This window comes from Furipterus horrens, unplaced genomic scaffold (genome assembly GCF_987537825.1).
Source record: "Furipterus horrens unplaced genomic scaffold, mFurHor1.1.pri manual_scaffold_9, whole genome shotgun sequence".
NCBI lineage: Eukaryota > Metazoa > Chordata > Mammalia > Chiroptera > Furipteridae > Furipterus > Furipterus horrens.
In genome coordinates, this window is record NW_028327179.1 from 80,660,477 (window position 1) to 80,669,918 (window position 9,442).

A 9,442-nucleotide genomic window follows, 5' to 3' on the forward strand; every position below is an offset into this window, starting at 1 on the left:
GCCAGTGACTTTAAGTCCAAGCTTTGATCATCTACCATTTGGAAAATCCTCGGGCCCTTGAGAATATGCTAAATCTACTTCACCTGTGCTCTATAGATGACCAATAAAGCCTGAATGAGAGCACATCTTTCTCAAGCCCATGTTGAGAACTACAGCTCAGGAGAAAATATTTCTTTTATTGAAAGTGCACCTGGTCATCCAAAAGCTCTTAGGAATGTCGTCTTCATGCCTACTAACACAACACCCATTCTGTACCCATGGGTCAAGGAGCAATTTCAACTCTCAAGTCTTAGTATTTCACAAACAGATTTCGTAAGGCTTTAGCTGCCATAGGATACCTCTGACGGGTCTCGGCAAAGTCAATCGAAACCTTCTGGACAAAATTCACCATTCTAGCTGTCATTAAGAACCTTCATGGTTCAAGAAAAGAAGTCAAAATAGCAACATTAACAGGAGTTTGGGAGAACTTGATTCTAAGACTCTCGGGTGACTTTGAGGGTTCAGCACTTCAGTGGAGGACGTAACTGCAAGTGTGGTGGAAATAGCAAGAGAATTACAACCAGAAGTCAGGCCTAAAGATGTGAGTGAATTGCTACAATTTCATGATAAAACTTCAACAGACGAGGAGTTCTTTCTTATAGATTAGCAAAGAGTTTCTATTCTTGAGATGGAATCTACTAGTGAAGAGGCTGTGAAGATTGCTGAAATGAAGGCAAGGATGTTAGAATATTACACCAACTTAGCGAATAAAGCAGCAGCAGGTTTGAGAGGATTGACTCATGTTCAAAGAAGTTCTCTTGTGGGTAAAACACTGTGAAACAGAATCTTACGCTACAGGGAAACTGTTCACGAAAGGAAGAGTCAGTGGATGCAGAGAAGAACGTTATGGTTGTATCTTAAGAAACTTCTATAGCCACCGCGGCCTTCAGCAGTCACCACCTGATCAGCCAGCAGCCATCAACGTCAAAGAAAGAGCCTCCACCATCAAAAAGATTATGACTTGCTGAAGGCTCGGATGGTGGTTAGCATTTTTTGCAATAAAGCATATTTATACTAAGGCATATACATCACTCTTAGACACACTGTTATTTGACACTTAGCAAACTACAGCATATTGTAAATATAATTTTTATAAGCACCTAGAAATGAAAAAATGTAGGTCACTCACTTTATTGTGACGTTCACTGTATGTGGCTGCCACGGTACAAAACCACGATATATCTGGCATATGCTTGTATACACGTTTACATGTGAGGACCATCACGGTTTCACACCTATGCACCTCAATGACACAGACAGTCGGTCAAGGGGCCGCAGGGGTCGGTCACACCCGCCCAGAGGTGTGCCTGGAAGTTCTACTCCTACATGGAAAGCCTACAGTAGGCAGCTGCAGCGTTCTTGGGCAGAGAAAATTAGCTAGTGTCCTGGGCAGTTGGGGTGTCATATCTCCCCATGCTATAGCCCAGCTGCCAGAGACTCCATGAGTCTGAGTAGGGAAGCTTAGGAGACATGTACCATTAGTCAGTTTCTCAAAGGCTGAGAGTTACTTCAATTTCTGGTTACTTTAATAATCAGTGACCATAGTTTGCTGTGCAAAGCTCATTTCCTTTAAAATATCCCACTACTTTTTCTTCTAAATTTAATTCCTTAGAGACCTGATTGGCAATACTATTTAAAAAATCGAGGTCATTTTAAATTTTACTTTCAAGTATTAGTGCATTCCTAATGCCTATTATAGTATATTACACCAAGGAAATTCCCAACAAATTTTGAATAAGTGGTTTTCCAGGAACAAAGACTTTGACCCTTGTCATCATCATCTACTTCTCTTTGTTGTCATCCATGTCTTTGAGTCGCTTTTCTTGTTTTCCAGTCATTGTCTGGGGTCAGCTCCTCATTACTTCTACCCTGGAATTTTGTAGCAGTTTCCTCAATGGTTTCACTCTGTTTGATTTTTCCTCTGACTGCTCTCTGCTGCCTGTTATAGCCACCATTTCTCAGTGTAGTCCCGGTCATTCGCGCAGCAAGTATTTCCTGAGCACCTCCTTTGTGCTGGGGTCTGTAATAGATGCTAGCGTGAAATGATATACTGTCCTTGTCAGAAGGAGCTTCCAGTCTAGTAGGAGAAGAGACATAAACACATAAAGTTCATTCAGTGTGATGTGATGAAGGCTAATCGTGATATTTCAAAGTTTGCCTAGCTGTGTGGGGAGGAGCCGAGCTCTGCCTGGAGAGGTCAGGGATTTTAAACTTGGACTTGAGATTTTAAGGTACGTAGACTTTGATTAGTAGACAAGGGCCAGTAAGTATGTCTTACTCTGAAAAGACAGCCTGTGTGTATTCACAGAGGCATTTCTAACCTCTGCTTGCAGTACTGCTTATGAAAGTGAAGTGCAAACTGAGTACCCTGCTCCTTCGTTGGCGCTTATCTTTTCCTTCTTAGCTCCTTCCACATCCTTCCACCTTTTCCTTCAGCCATGCTTCTAGACCCACAACCTTCTGAACTTCCTTCTCTGAGATTTACTCAGATTGTTTGCTCTGTTCTTTTTACCCCATCACTGCCCGCCACTTATTGAAGTGAGCTTTCTTCCAATCTTACTCTTGCAAGGTTGTTGTTTGTTACTTCTGTTAGGATAATTTTAGAATTTATTATGATTTAGTTATTCAGGGCAATGTGTCCTTCCTTTGGTAGATTTTGAGACCCATCTTACCCATTTTGCCTTAAAGCCACCAGTAAAGAGTTCAGATGTTGACACCTGTTAAGCTTTGACTATATAGATGAGGATGTTCTACAAAGGCACAGTGTCTATATTACTTAGCTGTAGTCTGTGGTCTCCACTGTGAATCTGTTGTTGCGGATGAAGACCAGCTTTTGCTTCTGGTGAGGCCACACAGAGGGACTTTGTTTCACTCCACGTTCTGTGTAAACTGGGAATCCTATCACATTTATTTTCCTTCGCCGGGAATGATTTGTTTGTGGCCTTTGCTCCATTTCTTCTCCCTAGTTGAAGAAACACGATTATGAGGTTGTTCCTTGCTAGATAATTATGCTTTTCTGAACCTGAGGGCGTGAAGTTGTTCTCCTATATCATATTCTAAAGGCGTTTATATTTTGCCTGTATATTTTTAGGTTATCAGTTTAACAGAATGCATTATGTGTTCGGAGACATTTTTTCCATGTAGTTATTAAAGTGCTACAGAATTTGCAAGTTTTTTAAATTAAAAATGACATTAAGCAACTTTTTGGAGGTATAAATTACATACCATAAAATGAATTAAATTCACCCATTTCCAGTGCACAAGTCAATGATTCTAGTGAATTCACGGAAATGTGCAGTCATCACCATAATTAACTTTACAGCTAATCCTTCAATAGATTCTATTTAGGCTTTCGCCTTGGGATCTCTGCAGCCTCGAGTACCATTGGCACTTTCTCACCTTGAAACTTGCTATACACCTTTCTTTTTTATGTATATTATTTTATAAAATATATATGTACATATATATATATATATTTATAGAGAGAGGGAGGAAGGGAAGGACAAAGAGAGGGAAAGAAATATTGGTGTGAGAGAGAAACATCAATAGGTTGCATCTTGTACACGCACTGGCCAGTGACTGAACCCACAACCTAGGCGTGTGTCTTGACCAGGAATGGCATTGGCAACCTTCCACTTTTCAGAACATTGCCCACCCACTGAGCCACATCGGTCAGGGCTAATATACATAATTTTATTACCATTTTTTAAACACAATGCAACATTCTAAAAAGCCCAAAACTTACCATTGATACTAATTCCTATGAATTTACTGTGCCCCTATACTCAAATCAAGAAATTAAAGAAGATGGGCATGTTCCAAAAAGCAGTCAAACATAAGTTTCGAGACAAGCACATAGCTGGAAACCTCATCCTGAAGTGCTATGGATAGCGTGAGAAGAGTCATTGTAACTGGAGCAGCTCTGTTGATGTTACAGGAAGAACAAAGATGAAATGTGGTCAAGATGGCAATGGAGAGAAACTGGTTTGCCTCCTCTCACAATCACATCCAAAGTACATCAAAATTACAACTAAACTATAGAACAACCATCATTCACAACCATCAGAAATTGAGCTGAGTGGAAGTCCTACAATTATGAAATTAAAGAAGAAATCACATCAAGACTGGTAGCAAGGGTAACAAACCAGGAACAGGCTAATTCCACATCCACATGTAGCAGATAAGAATTGGGAGGGATATCTCAGGAACAAGGGGTCCTAGCGCCAAACCAGTCCCCCTGCCCTGGCCCTGGATTCCAGTGTCAAGAAGCAAAGTCCCTGTGACTCTGGCTGTAAAAACCAGCAGGGATTGAGGTGTGGAAGAGAGAAACTTCTGGAGTCCCAGGAAGTTCCTCCTAAATGACCCATGCACAGACTTACTCGAACTTCCTCCCTCTGACCTCCAGCAGATTGAAAGGCATCAGAGACATATGGGAAGGAATAGAATTATCCAGCGTCAGGGTGAGAGCGGGAGTCAGCTTCCTCCCACACAAAAGTACTGGCGGAGGCTGTTTTTTTCTTTTCTGAACCCTCCCCCAACAGAGTGACAGAGCTGGCAGATGGGGACCATATCTGAGACTCCACCAGCCTGGCTAACACTGTCGCCCCGCACTGGTTGTTCTGTGAGGACCTGCACCACCCAACTTTTAGGCCCACCAAGCTGTCTCCAATGGCTTGCCCTTATGAGTGGCTTATCTTGGCTCACGCTTCAGACTTTTTTATATTCTCTCAAACAAGCAGCATCTGGCCTCAGTGAGCCCCATACCTCTTGCTAAGTTGCCCCAGGCCCGGCATTAGCAACAGTCAGCCTTTGTTCACTGCTTGGCCTCCACTGGTCACCTCCAAGCCCAGCACAAGTAGCAACCATCTGCAGATCACTTTGTGGCAAGTGTTGTGTGGCCCCAGACAGAACACAGGCAGTGGCTGACGCTGGACGTGCCAACACCAATCAACGTTCAACTACAACAGTAGGGTGTACACAGCCCACACAGTGGATGTACCTTGAGTACCCAGCTTGGGTAATAGGGGAGGACGTGCCACTGGACCCAATAGGACACCTACTATATTAAGCCACTCCATCAAGCCTGGGAGACATAGTAGCTATGCCTAACACATAAAAACAAACACAGGAAAGCTGCCAAAAAGAACAGACAAAGAAACGTGCCCCAAATGAAAGAAGAGGACAAAACTCGAGGAAAAGGAAAACGAAACTAAATAGAGAAAAGCAGTCTATCAGGTGCAGAATTCAAAACGTTGGTTATAAGGAGGCTCAAGGAGCTTAGTGAAAACCTCAACAGCGTAGAAAAGATCCAGTCGGGACTGAAGGATACACTAATTGAAACAAAGAACAATTTACATTGAAGCAACAGTTGAGTGGATGAAGCTGAGAATCAAATCAATGATTTGGAATGCAAGGAAGCAAAAGCCAAACAAATAAACACACACACACACACAAACACACCATCAGAACAGCAAGAAGAAAAAAGAAACAATAACAACATATCTATCAACAATTGAACCTAAGAAACAAAGTAAGCAAACAAGCAGAACAGAAAGAGAACATAGATAGAGAGAACGTTTTGATGGTTGCCAGACGGAAGGGATGGAAAGGGGGTGGGGGCATTATGGGTGTTGGCTGGAAAAGGTGAGGGAATTATGAAGTGCAAATTGGTAGTTACAGAACAGTCATGGACATATAAAGTATAGCACAGGAAATAGAGTAACTAAAGAAGATGTATGTGGGACCAATGGACTTGGACAACAGTGTGGGGATTTTCTGAAGGAGTCTGTGTGGTGGGGTGGAGGGGACAGGTGGCAAAAATTTGGGAGAACTGTAATAGCATAAACAATAAAATATAATTTTAAAAGTAAAGAAAAAAGAAATTAGAAAAAACACTCAATAATTGGAAACACTTAAATTAACATCAGAAGCCTTAAAATCTAACTGTATTTAATAGTCCCTCAGAAAGCTATAATCTGCATTTTTGTTATTTTAAAGATTATATTGATTTGTTTATTGTAGAGAGAGGGGAAGGGAGGAAGAATGAGGGGCAGGAAAACACCAATGGGTGAGAGAAACATTGATCCTTTGCCTCTCGCACACCCCCAATGGGGGACCTGGCCCACAACCCAGGCATGTGCCTCGACTGGGAATCGAACAGGTGACCTTTCAGTTTGCAGGCCAGTGCTCAATCCACTAAGCCACACCAGACAGGGTGCAACCTGCATTTTTTTCAAATGTCTTTCCCCTACAAATAATCTTACAAGCTATACCAAAATTTATGCAGGTTTTCTACTGAAACTAATATGAAGCTGTGCTTGATTTTACATTCTCAGCAAAACAATTGCCTGAGAAAACACATAATACTCCAGGCACATCTGTACAGGACAGTCATTTATTCTTCATCTTCATCCTTTCCATCATCTTTCTCTTCTTACTTCGCTTCATCCTCTGGTTCCTTCTTCTTTAAACCTGTGGGTCTGCCAGGGCCCTTCATTCCCACTTCACTTTGGCCCTTGGCATGGTGTGCGGCAATATCCTTTTCACATTTTCTCCTGCAGCTTAGCTGCTTTGTTCTTACAGCTGCTTATCTTTGGCTGACTGCTCAGACCACATTTCAACCAATTCTTTTTCATTATTTCCATTGGATAATCCACCTTTTATCTCTAGGTGATACTCACAGAAAACTAGAAAGAAGGCAGATAGAGGCCTTGTAAGAGCACTGGGATCTTTTTCCCCCCGTATCAACTGGGGGAGGATAGAAATCTGTCCTCTCCCTGTCGCAGTGTGCTTTGTCACTCTTTGCCATATCTTCCAACTTTGACTTTTCTTTTGCACACATGGTCTTCCATGTCTCTGAACACTTCTTGGAGAATTCAGCGAAATTCCTGGAGGAGCCTGGGTGTTGTTTCTCCGTGTGCTCTTCCCAGTGAGTTTGTATAATGAAGGCATATGAGGACATCTTGTCCCTCGGCCTGTTGGGGTCTCCTTTGCCCTTGGTGACAGACGGTTTCGGGTGGTAGATTTTACGCAGTGTCCTGCCCTGCCACAGGACCCAACCCAGAAGTTTCCCTCACAGGCCTCTGGTGTGAACTGGTTCATCACTAACTCTATTCTCATGCAGTCTCTTGTTTTGCCTACACCTTACTGAATTTTTACTTTATTTCATTTTTACTTTTATTAAATTTACTGGGGTAACACTAGTAAATAGGATCATATAGGCTTCGCGTGTACATTTCAATGATACAAGACCTGTGTATTGCACTGTGTGCCCACCACCCAAAGCCAAACCCTCTTGTCACCTTACTTTCTGACACGGCTTCTTCCAGGATCCTCCATCTGCCTCTCCAGTTGTTCTCAGATGCTTCTGCAAATTTTTCCCTCTTCACTTTTCTTAAAGAGTCTTCCCTCATCTCTTCCTTCACCCAGCACTACTCCCACTTCACACGTTTTTCTGAATGCTCCCATCTGTGCGCTTGACTTTATATCACTAAGTATTCCCAGATCTCTCTCTAGGTCAGACATCTCTCTGCAGATAAAACTTCCTTTTATTTCAGCACATGGGGGAAAGTATTCCTTTCCCACAGGGTGCCTGTAAATCTCTTTCATAAACTTCTTACAGCTTTATTGAAGTATAATTGATATGCAAAACCTGCACATCTTTAATATGTATAACTTGATGAGTTTGAGCATGTGCATATACATCATGCAGTATTTGTCCTTCTGTGTCTGAGTTCACTTAGCATGTCTTCTAGGTTCATCCATGTCATTGTAAGTGCTCGATTTCCTTCCTTCTCTCTGAAAAATAAATAAGTAAAATCTTTCAGAAGAGAGAGAGAGAGAGAGAGAGAGAGAGAGAGAGAGAGAGTAAAAGCACCTATACTTGGCTGCAAAACTAGAACACTGCCAGGGACTGAGGAGATAGCATTCTACACACTTAGACACTCAACTTAAAATTGGCAATGCCAGGGCACCTGACCTGGGCCTACCTGGTAAGCTCTGCAGAGCTACCTATGGCCAATTTCCCAAGCCCTTTCAAAAGTGCAGGGCTATGGATATGCCATCTCCTGGAACTGGTTTCTCTGGAACAAGTGGGTGAGGCTTCCAGGGGAAAAGATCCTAGGATTTGGGGGTTGTGTCTCACCCACATGAAGTGGACTAAACTGTTCCATAGCTCCCTTGGACACAAACATGTCTGCTTGTTTGACCAAATGCCTCGGCCGGCTCTCAGCACTCAATCAGGTCCAAGCCAGTTGCTCCACTCACTGGTCACCCACAGCAGTGATTACTGAGAGAAATTTGGTCACGTTTTCCCCAAAATGACCTGGCTGGTCTCACTCAGTGACCTTCACTGAGGGGGGGTGGTGCTGAGTCCTTGGAATGGAAGGGCTACGTTGTAGCTGCCACAGCCTCAAGTTCCTTGCTATTACTTTCAGGGGCAATCATAAACAGGAAAAGGAAGGGTGCTCCTGGTTACCCTTTGATTACAAATCGGGAGCCACCAACTAGTCCTTAGTGTTTGCAGGAGCTGTTCTGAGAACAGGCTGGAAGGTCCCCTTGCAATAACCCGTGTTGGCAAACAGACAGTGCAGAGGGCCCCAGGCCAGGCCAGGCCAGGCCCTCCTCGCACTGATAGCCTCTCCTCCTGGTGGCAGCGGCAGGAGGCAGAGAGCAGGGCCCATAGTCACCTGCTCTCTTCCCTCCAGGGTGTCGCTGGTGCGGGGTTCCTAGGGTGGAAAAGTGGACTGACAAGTGTGTTCCAAAGGCAGCCAGGGCCCTGGGGAGCCAGGGAACCCATCCCATGTCCACGTCGTATGGCCAGTGGGGACGAGCAGCACAGACTAAGCCCTGAGCTCCGAGAGGAGGGGTATGTCCACGCCAGGTGTTGCCAGGAAGTACAGGTGACCCGAAATCCTTGCTGGGCCATAAAGCAGATAGGAGTTCAGCACGACCACTGGACAAAGGCTCGGGGCCCAAACAGCGCTGAGATACGGGTCAAAAGACAATGAAGATAACGGGTTATAATCCGGCACATAGGCAAACCCGCCGTTAGGGGCTGAACGGAGTCCCCAACAGAACTTGCAGCCCTGACCCTCCCCACCTGCGATGCACCTTACTCAGAAACAGGTCTTTGTGGAAGATCGAGTTAGGATGAGGTCCTTAGGGTGGGTCCTTATCCATGTGGCCGGCATCCCTTTGAGAAGAGAAGATTAGGACAGAGGGACGAACACGTGAGGACACAGAGAAGGACGCCATCCTCAATCAAGAGACACCTGAGACCACCAGAGCTGAGACTGAGGAGCAGGTCCTTCCCTGGAGCCCTCAGAGGGTTGCGGTCCTGCCCACACCTTGATTTCAGACTTTGGCCCCAGAACTGACAGAATACACTTATTTGTTTAAGCCG

The 9,442-nt window shown here is 44.1% G+C and overlaps 1 long non-coding RNA gene across 2 annotated transcripts; it reads right to left on the reverse strand.

Moving 5' to 3' along the window:
- Positions 1–1,154: 1,154 nt before the first annotated feature.
- On the reverse strand, positions 1,155–9,242 carry LOC150002042 (uncharacterized). Of its 2 annotated transcripts, none has more exons than XR_016513116.1 (4): positions 9,156–9,242; positions 7,346–7,836; positions 2,816–3,001; positions 1,155–2,116 (listed from the first exon to the last, which is right to left on the reverse strand). It is a non-coding gene; the product is annotated as an uncharacterized LOC150002042 (long non-coding RNA). The 2 variants fall into 2 exon arrangements; XR_016513117.1 differs by having other exon boundaries at positions 7,341–7,836.
- Positions 9,243–9,442: the final 200 nt, after the last annotated feature.